This window comes from Micrasema longulum, unplaced genomic scaffold (genome assembly GCF_059751315.1).
Source record: "Micrasema longulum isolate JH-2025_06_02 unplaced genomic scaffold, ASM5975131v1 h1tg000403l, whole genome shotgun sequence".
In the NCBI taxonomy this organism is placed as follows: domain Eukaryota; kingdom Metazoa; phylum Arthropoda; class Insecta; order Trichoptera; family Brachycentridae; genus Micrasema; species Micrasema longulum.
This window is the reverse complement of record NW_028277603.1, coordinates 1,419,158-1,429,542: the sequence shown is the minus strand read 5'-3', so window position 1 is coordinate 1,429,542 and position 10,385 is coordinate 1,419,158. Positions and strand designations below refer to the sequence as shown.

At 31.9% G+C, this 10,385-nt stretch overlaps 1 protein-coding gene and 1 long non-coding RNA gene across 3 annotated transcripts in view; one reads left to right on the top strand and one right to left on the bottom strand.

Annotated features, from left to right (window-relative positions):
* Positions 1-745: 745 nt before the first annotated feature.
* LOC148281869 (uncharacterized) overlaps positions 746-10,385 on the bottom strand; it is a 45,963-nt gene continuing 36,323 nt past the window's right edge. Inside the window, exon 11 of one of the 2 annotated variants that reach the window (XM_088226031.1) lies at positions 746-882. The gene's annotated coding sequence lies outside the window, so the exon portion shown is untranslated. The remainder of the gene's footprint in view (positions 883-10,385) is intronic. The other variant, XR_015822264.1, reaches the window with a different exon arrangement.
* On the top strand, positions 7,418-10,184 carry LOC148281870 (uncharacterized). Its single transcript, XR_015822266.1, has 2 exons — positions 7,418-7,493; positions 9,847-10,184. It is a non-coding gene; the product is annotated as an uncharacterized LOC148281870 (long non-coding RNA).

The window sequence follows — 10,385 nt, the reverse complement described above, 5'->3', positions numbered from 1 at the left end:
TAAACGGGATGGGATCTCATTTCATCACGTAAGTAACAAAATCTGTCAGATTGTCAAAGAAAACAAAATGGACATTTTGTTAGTGTTCCCAGGGTATACTTTGCTCGTCTGATGAAAATTGGACCTGTCGGATTTAACAACGCCGTGGTGGATATTTGACCGACATTATCTTTAAAACGTCAAATATTTATTTAATATGACATAAAAATATCCATTTTACGTAAAATTAAATTTGTTTTATTTTTTAAGTTCAAAGTTCATTAATTCAATTGCTCTTATTAAATGACCCTTTACTTAGCTACTCTGTTGTGTCAACCAATGTTTCCGCGTGTACAATAAGATTCCAGAGAAATGAACAAATTGCTTATTTTTTTAAATATAATTATCTGACAATTGTGTTGACTATATTTTTCGCGATCTGGCAACATTACGCGGCGACTTCACGCATGTGTGTGGCAAAAGTGGAGCAAAGTGGTTTTTTTTGGACGGAGTCCGATGTATTCAAATATGATTCAACGCTCCTTCTGGACGATTCTTAATTCTACTATGTACACATTGTTTATTTTATTTGTATAATAATATACCTTTTAAATCTTTGATAACCTCCGCTTTATGTGTGCGTAACAATAATAATAACTTTTCCCACAAATCATTCTAGTGTGCGATCTACCAACTTTTATCAATCTCCGTATTTGTCTAAGGTCAGGCGCCAAGTCAAGGAATCATTAGCGGAGTACGGAATGCACGATTGTTGGTTTTGCTGACGACGGGCAGGTAGTCTACGTTGATAGGCCTGAAATTGCGGACTGGATTGACGAGGGACGGTCTTCCTTTGGATTTGAAGTTGCCATTGAATAATCCGAATCGCCAAAATGGAGTTGCCTGCGAAAAGAAAAACAACCTTTCTTATTATATTCAAATTCCTAATTCCTCTCGCAGACTTAGGAATAATAAAATACTGTTCCCCTTTCATCGCAGAACCAATTGACTAACAAAGTAATAATTTGCAAAAGGGTTACTTTGAGGTGTTTTTGTATGTTTTTGGTGCAAAAGATAGCTTTATGTGAAATATAAAAATGTATATCTTTATATATATAATTCCTCTGTACGTGTGATGTCACCAAACTCCTCCTAAACGGCTTAACAGATTTACTTGCGGTTTTCAGAGAAATATAGATCTTTGCGCTTTGCGTGTTCTTAGATATAGACGTTTACAAAAAGAATGCCATATCTGAAAAAACATTTATTTTATGCTTTGGAATTCAACCATAAACAAGTACCTAGGTACCTATTTAAATTCAATATTTGAATATTAGCAGTTTTTAGTTTTGGAATTTAATCACCAACAAGTACCTAGGTATCTACTTATCAATGAAAAGTCTTTTTTCAAGCTAATAGCAGACAAGCCAACGTTCGGGCAGGACAACATCTGTCGTGTTAGCTAGTATATATGTAAATGTATTATCTTTATTTGCATAATTTTTCTGTACGTGTGATGTCACTGAACTCCTAAACGGCTTAACCGATTTACGTGCGGTTTTTAGAGAAATATAGATCTCTGCGCTGTGCGCGTTCGTAGATATTAACATCTTCAATCTAACATGTAAAAAACTAAGTAAAAAGCAAAAATGTTTTATTCATCAATCTACCAGGGTTGCATTCAGGGAGAATGCATTTACAAAAAAATTTAAAGAAGTTGTTCTTTAGTGTTTAAAAAAAGTTTGTTTTTGAATGTTTACAAACAACATTCGCTTTTTATGAATCCCAATCAGATTTTTTCCTTACATTTCTTATAATTTCTTCCCATTTATTTCTTTAACTGGATTTTTGGTAATGCTAAAATAATATTAACTGACATTCAAAACATTTTTGAAAATTACATTCATGAATAAAGTGCACCCCTGTTGGTGAGAAGAGCCGATTTTGACATTTGCAAAAATAATTCTACCATTGAAAATGTTTTTTTTTATGTTTTGGAACTCAACCATAAACAAGTACCTAAGGTACCTACTTAAATTCGATATTTGAATATTAACAGTTTTTAGTTTTGGAATTCATTCATAAATGAGTACCTTCTTATCAATGAAGTTTATTTTTCCAAGCTAATAGCAGGCATATATTATATATTTACACACATAATGATAGGTAATTCAGAATACCTGAAACTAGTTGTGTTATAATATATTAAGTGTTTCATTTTAAATAAATTCAACAACAACAACAAACCATCACGCCGTTTTATTCATACATCTTCTCATGCACGCACGCCGATTATTCCTACTTTTTACATGTCCATCTCCAAGTATTTGATGGACTTGATCGTGCCATGTCTTTCTCGGTCTTCCTCGTTTTCTGCATCCATCAACATTTGCATCGTAGATCCTTTTAGCCGTTCTTTCACTGTCTATTTGCTCTACATGTCCAAACCAATGCAGCACCCCTTTCTTGATTCTGTCAATAATGCATGTCTCAGCCTTACACACTTCACGGATCTCGACATTTGTGCACCTATCATACATCGTTTTACCACACATTCGCCTGAGGGATCGCATTTCGACAGCATTCAACCTACTTTCATCATTATTTTTCCAATTCCATACTTCGCTCCCATACATTAGAGTTGGCACTAGAACTCCGTTGTGAACTGCTAATTTAGCCTCCTGCGATAAACATTTGTTTGCCAAAGTAGATTTTGGTGCACCATTCACCCTGTTCCCGGCACTCACCCTCCTTTCAATATCTTTCTCGGCCTTTCCGTCCCTCGTAAACATACTTCCCAGGTACACAAATTCTTCTACCTGATTCAGAATATCTCCGTTTGCGCTGATCTCACATTTAGTTATATTTTCGTCCCTTTCAAAAACCATCACATCACTTTGATAAATCATCAACATTCATAAGCAAATCGCTTTTCTTGCATACATCGAAGACTTTTGTTGCCAAGAATTGAAGGTCTTCTTTGCTGCTAGCAGGAAGCACGGCATCATCCGCATACAGAAGACAGTTAACAGTTAAACCACTCATTTTTTCTCCCATTATTAAAAATTTCATTTCTTTTATACAGTAATCGAGGTTTATGTTGAACAGGTCATTAGCCCTGTAAATGCCTATAATTCCATATTCCTAATTTCATTTTTTTAAATATCACTAAAACTCTAAACTCCATCAACAAACAGTTATACCACTCATTTTTTCCTTCATTCTTAAATCTTTCAGTTCTTTCATACAGTTATCGATGTATATGTTGAACAACCATGGTGACATTACACATCCCTGTTTGACTCCTTTCGGAATATTAAGCCACGATGTGAATGACCCATTTACCTTCACACATGCTGTGCTGTCCTTATACAGTGACGCAATAGCCCTTGTCAGGTTACCATTCACTCCATACTCCGATAAAACCTTCCACAATTTCTCTCTGTCAACTCTATCAAATGCCTTTTGCAGATCGACAAATGCGCAGAAAAGTTTCTGATGTTTAAATAAATTCTAGGTGTCGCAATTTACATTCTTCTTTTGCAATTTCCCAAAAAGTTATTCCACGATAATAATTGCACTTTAAAGAATCACCTTTGTTGTGGCGTACAATGATCGTACCATTGATAGACCAGATCTCGCCTCGAGGTAGTAATTATTATTTCATTTTTGTCTTAGCTTTAATTTTCTTTGGTTATACTTTATTTCAATTGTACCAGTATTTTATTATATAAATAAAACACGAGTGATACTTTAATCCACAAATTTGGAATATCCAGTGACCGGTTTCATCGCTTTCGCGACATCTTCGAGACTGGTATCTTTATTAAAAAGTTAAATGTATTTATACAGAACACAGGTAAGGATACATAATTCAAAATTATATGCAAGTAAATTAAATAAAGTTATTTTTATCTTAAGGATCATTATCAACAAATTTTCTATGGGTTAACTAATGAATTGATATAATGCTATTTTAATGAGTTTAAGTATTTTATTTTATTTTTGGTGTCTCATCCTTCGTGAGTGTGGTTTTGTAAATAATGATTTCTGAAAAACAAAGGGTAAACAGTCATTAGTAAAATTATATTACAATGGGTAAAGTAATGGAGAATGCACATGTGTTATCTGTTCATTCAGTAATTCTACGTCGGGTTTATTTTTTAATCTATTAATTTCGAGAATTTCTAATTTGGCAAAATTTCCTGAGTTGGAACTTACCTTCTTAATTGTAACGACTGTAAAAATACATGCTACGTAGGCCAAACGAGTAGAGCCTTTAAAACACGCATAAAAGAGCACATACAATTATGGTCTAATAATAAAGATAATTCAAATTTTGCCAATCATTTAATAGAAAACAAAGATTCCTTCGAATTAAAAAATAATGTAAAAATAATTCATATTGCACCCAAAGGCCATAAACTTGACAAATTAGAAATTCTCGAAATTAATAGATTAAAAAATAAACCCGACGTAGAATTACTTAATGAACAGATAACACATGTGCATTCTCCATTACTTTACCCATTGTAATATAATTTAACTAATGACTGTTTACCCTTTGTTTTTCAGAAATCATTATTTACAAAACCACACTCACGAAGGATGAGACACCAAAAATAAAATAAAATACTTAAACTCATTAAAATAGCATTATATCAATTCATTAGTTAACCCATAGAAAATTTGTTGATAATGATCCTTAAGCTAAAAATAACTTAATTTAATTTACTTACATATAACTTTGAATTATGTATCCTTACCTCTGTTCTGTATAAATACATTTAACTTTTTAATAAAGATACCAGTCTCGAAGATGTCGCGAAAGCGATGAAACCGGTCACTGGATTTTCCAAATTTGTGGATTAAAGTATCACTCGTGTTTTATTTATATAATAAATTACAATGAACTTCCATCAAGAATTTTCACTTACAAACTTAAATTTTTTTACCAGTATTAATTATAAATAAATGTATTTAATATTATTCATATTTAAAGCCTCAACTTTGTGGTCAAACATTTTACTATATGTTATTAAATATTTGTATATAACAACTTCCCGACTTTTCTATTTTGCATGTTGGTTTAATTGGTGTCCTGACGAAGAGACGGATACGTCTCGAAACCGGTAGACATAGAAAAATCGGTGAGTGGTTATATACAAATATTTAATAACTTTTAGTAAAATGTATTTAACATTGTAAATTGTACTTAATAAAATAAATTAATTAATTAATTAATCCAATCCCTCGGACGTCATAAAATAAATTTAAAAAATGTAAATAGGGGCCAGATTTCTTACTGTCCATGCGCTCTGTAGCTGCAAGACGTGCTGTAATCTAGCTCCTATATATCATAATTGTAATATACCATAGTTGGAGACGAGGAACTAGAATCCCAACCGTCCATGCGCTCTGTAGCTGCAAGACATGCTGGGATATTTATTTATTGATTTTCACAAAAATGGCGCTCTATAAATTATCCAAATATGTTCATAACGCTCTGCTTCCCAGATTTTTGATAATTAAGTGTGGAGAGGCTCATTTTTAAATTTGGAAAAAACTTATGTCTTATTTAAATAACTCAGAGTGTACTTACATTACTGAACGATGCAAGAAAAATAACACTGAATGTAAAAAGTAACATTGAAGAAGAAAATTTCATTTTAAAATAATAATGTTCAAACTGTAGAACAAGCGAGGCTCGATAAACTAATATAGCTTTAAATTAATTCATATTAAATTTGTCTTTTATATAGTCACTATAAATGCAGACAAAGGTCTATTTTGTTTTAAACTTAAGAAGGAAGTTGTATTTTTTTATTTAGATTTAAAATGTATTTTTATGTTGACATGATCAATTGTTTTCATGTCAGTTTAACACGTAATTAAATTTTAGCTATGCTTTGCTAAAATATATAAGTCTTTGACATTGAAATAAAAAAGACAACTCAGCATATTTTAATAAATTGATTTCCTCTATCAGGCACTTCATCCATTACTTTAATTAACCCTTTCCTGGATGTTAATGAACACGATAAGATGTATGAATCTAGAGGGAGCGAGGTCTGTATTCAAAGATAGGGTGATATGGCGCGTGGCCACTTAAACCAGCCATTGACAGGTCATAAGCCCTGTAGATGCCTAGACTTCTATATTACCTTTTCTTAAATGTTCTTCATCTCTGTTGTAATATGTTAATATAAACAGCTCCCCAGGGAGTTGAATCCAGTCCTTGTCTACAAAAATTTGGACAAACTCAAAATATTGTTGATAAACTTTTTTAAATACCAAAAATGGGTATCCTCCAATTGTTGGTAGTGTATGCATGCTCGTTGAATGCAACCCTGGTATTTATTTATTTTAAAGAAACAAACAGTCAACAATGATATAATAACATAAAAAAGAAACGCTTTAAAGACAGACCAGCGATGTTTCTACATAAAAAACATACATATTAAATTTTGGTTCAACGAAAGGGTGTATTTGTATGAGAGTTAGTGTAGAGGTGTGTTTGTGTGTGTAAGCGTGATTATCATTAAATAGCAAGTAGGAGCGTATCACAGCCAGAAAGAATGTGTCTTAATTTATTTTTAAATAAACAAACTCAGTAACTGGGGAATGGGGTGGGATTGCCAGGCTGAGGAAGGTGTTGACTGCATTCTTAATCCATATTGGTCGGAGGGAGTCAGAGAATTTGTTGTCCGATGTAGAAGGACGTAAGCCGGTTGCTTGTTTTACTAGTAATGACTTAGGATATAGAGATTTTGGTATTATTTATGTTTTCTCTGGATATTCATTGTTTACCTTTAAGACTTAAAAAGCACACATTATGATAAAACTGTAAATACTTTTAAATAACATTAAAAAATACATTATTTACTGCCTTAGAACGGGGAAGCTATCTCTAGTTAGGCAGTTTAGATGAACCAACAACAAAAATAAAAAATATGTATGTTTACTTTTACTACTGAATTAATTTGTTGTTTAAATAATTACTTGTATATTGCTGTAATAAATATGTAAAAAAATAAATAAATAAACTATGGGTACGTTTTTGTGCCATAAAATATTTTACTCTATGGCGCATTTAAGTATTAATTGGTCAATGTTTACAAATCTATGATTTCTAATTAAAATTAAAAAAACTTCCTCATTGAAAAAATGATAAAGAACACCATCATCAAAAATGAACCTTTGTTTCTGATTTCCTTACATTTATAACAAACATTATTTAGCGATTATGTGAGATTTTTGCTAAGCAGGCTAATATTTCAATTCCTGTTTTAATTATGCTAAAAACCTGCAATAAATAGATGTTGTATCAAACCAATTTCCTATAAAATATGCTTCGAAATTTGTCTTTGAATTAGTTGACATTAAACTGAGGGAAAGAAGCCCGAAGACTTTTTAAAAACCTGTAAAAAGTACTCAACAAAATGTCGCTGAAGGATATTACTAGACTCGTTCTACTGTACTTCTTTTTCACTACTCTGCTTTTTGCACAATTTGTAAGTATTATTTTGATTCATTATATACTTGAGTTTGAAAAAACAGTTAACAATAATAAGTATGTACCTAAATCTAATTACATTTACCTCTCTAATTCAAACCTAATTTTATTATAATGTCCATTGCAAAGTGAAACGTTTGATGATTTTCTATAAAACGTTTTGTGTAAAAAACTGCCATTGATTTATTTTTTGAAATTCTAATGAATTAGTGTTATTTTTTACGGAATTAACTTGACTTGTTTTCTCAGCTTTAAATACTGTTTTATTATTATTTTAACCATTATACTTCAAAACTAATTATGCATATTATTGTAATTTACTATTGAAAAATTATGTTAAAGAATGGTTACTTTTTAAATGCTTTTTTCTACATTTTTTATCAGACAATTTTTTGGTGGTGTATTTGATTAGAATTGTAAATATTAATCGTATATTTTAAAAATATATACATATATATATATTTCAGTCGACGATATCGCTTGTGTTTTTCTAAAAATGAATTTTTTAAAGTTGAATTGGATTGTGGACCCTTGGCTAGTGTTGTAGACTCATGGATCAGAGGTCTGATGTTCAAACCCCACTCTGCCCCAAACTTGATTTTCATTTTTAAATAGCGAGTTATTTACAACTCGTTGAAAATAACTCCCAAAATTAAAATATTTTAATTGATTATAAGAACGCTATTTCCTTTTTTTATTAAAAAAAAAAAAGATGAATGAATTATAGAAGGGGACATTCCATGTAAAGTGGGAAAATGGCGTAAATTCTGAATTTCTATTTATCATCTATAATATAATAAAAACAAAGCTAAATCTTTTTTTTTTTATAAATCTCTACAAAAATATTTATGACTTTTTTGTCTATGAAAACTATTACTTAACACATATTTCATCATCATTCCCTTTCCGCATATAATGGTGCATAGGGCACTGAATTGGTACACCAACTGCAGCGTATCTTGATCGTTTTTGTTACATGAAGGTAAGATGATCAGTCTCACGCTTCAGGTAGCAGTCCAGGGACTATAAAATATTCTAGTGTGAAAACACCCTTATAAATAAATATTTCATGTCAACCATGTCGGGAATCGAACCCGAGACCTCTAGCATGGCAGGCTAATGCGCTGACCATCACACCGCGAGGCTGACTAACACATATTTACTTTTTAGAAATCCCACCAGTCACTAAGCTCTGTTCCACCAGTCACAATTTTTTGTTTTTTTTTTCTACAACTGTTATTAGACTTGTATTTTATTAAAACAGAAGTGTTCAATATTGCATGCTTTATAACACAAAAAAAATCTCTCATTAATATTACCGTATTTTGCGGACGATAAGATGCATCGGACCATAAGACGCACCCCAATTTTCGGTTGAATTTTCAGAGCAAAAAAGTGCATCTTATTGTCCGAAAAAAGTAGTTTGGCATAAATTCGTCTCAAATGCACAAAGGTGGAAATAGATTTTCCAGTATCCCACAAAATAATAATAAAACAGACATATCGACATATTGGCTTTTTCATGAAAACAGTATAATAAAATGGTTCTTTATCTTTCTTTAAAAAAATATTTAACTATTGTTTGAATTCTGATGACATAGTTACAACTCTACTACTACTACCATCACGCCATTTCACTGTAGGTGTAGGCAGAGAGAATGGACCGCCTTGGCATACATTCCTAGCTTCCTCCACATTCATACGTCTTGTCATACATGCCCTTCGGTTCTGCCTGCTTTTGACATGACCAGACTTAAGATTTTGGTTTATCTGATCATGCCTCGTCTTCCTTGGTCGTCCTCGTCTCACGTTGCCGTTCATTTTCGCCATTTATACTTGTCTTACCATTCTTTTGTCGTCAATTCGTTCTACATGACCAAACCATCTCAGAGACCCTTTCTCAATCTTATCAATTATACTTGACTCAGATTGACACTCTCGCCTGATTTCATCATTCGTAACCCTGTCATACATTGATTTCCTACAAATTCGTCTAAGAGATTGCATTACAACCGTGTTCACTCGGCTTTCATCCTTCCTCTGCCAGTTCCATGTTTCACTTCAACTCAAAGTTGTTAAATCCTGATATCAAATATCTCACCAGTCGAATGATACTCGAATAAAAAAAATTAGAATAACCAGTGACCAGTTTACATCTGCGAGACTGCTATATTTATAATAAATCTATTTATATTTTGAACATCAAATGGTGAAATGGTTATTCAAAATTTGTGGAGAGTATCACTGATCTTTTTATTTATACTATAAATTACAATGAACTTCCATCGTGAGTTTTCGCTAGAAGACTTGAACAAATGAGTTTTTAGTTATCACATTTACTCTGTCAACAGGTTACTCCTCTCCGCCTGGGACTCTTCAACGGGAACTACAAATCCAGAGCTGGTCTCCCGAACTTCGCTCCTCTGGACACCTTCAGGCCAGTTCGCATCAACTACAGGCCTGTCATGAGGCAATCCAGTTTTATTTGAAGAACTGAGAGTTATCTCACTACAGAAAATAATGGGATCCACTAATTTATGATATACATTTCACAAGGATTTCAGTAGTCTAAATTTATATAACACTCCAGATACAAGTAGTAGATACAGAAAAAACTAACAAACTTGATTCAGAATAACAGAGAAAAGAAGATTTATCTTTTTTTCTTGTCATCAAATCAAATGCAATATTACAACTCCTACTTTCCTTTACTCGTCCTCTACCACTCCTCAAACTTTTCTTATTTCCCATTATTTTGTTGGTATTTCTTTTCTTTTAATTAATTTAAAAAATATGGTTTTAATTACTTATTATTTAACTTTTTACATTGTTTAAACTGTCACTTTATTTTGTAAAATTTTGATTTTTATTTATTTATTTATTATGGATA